Consider the following 421-nt stretch of genomic DNA (forward strand, 5'->3'; position numbering starts at 1 on the left):
GCTGAACCGGCTGGAAACGGCCGTGTCCGGCACGGAGCGGCCCCTGCCCTCATCTCACGGAGGCCACCGTGCGGCCTCCCCGCGGCCAAACCCGGCCAAGTACACCCGGCCCAAGCGGGGAAAGGACCGCACCTCGCTCCCTTCCTCGTTCTGCAGCTCTCGGGGCCACGTTTAGAGCACGTTTAGATGTGGTGCGCTCTGTGGAGCAACCCGTGCTCGAGTAGGTAGGCGTGGCCTGAAGGAGGCTGCAGTCCATGGAGGGGCCCCTCAGGAGCAGAATCCAGGCTACAGCTGCAGCCTCTGGAGATAAGTGCACTGTGGAGCTGCATCTCATAACGGGACCCATGATGGAACAATCTGTGCCAGAGTGACTTTACTCCCTGGCTTGGATCCAGATGGGATTGATTCTTGAACTGCAGTC

The sequence above is a fragment of the Numida meleagris genome, chromosome 7 (assembly GCF_002078875.1).
Source record: "Numida meleagris isolate 19003 breed g44 Domestic line chromosome 7, NumMel1.0, whole genome shotgun sequence".
Classification (NCBI taxonomy): Eukaryota; Metazoa; Chordata; class Aves; order Galliformes; family Numididae; genus Numida; species Numida meleagris.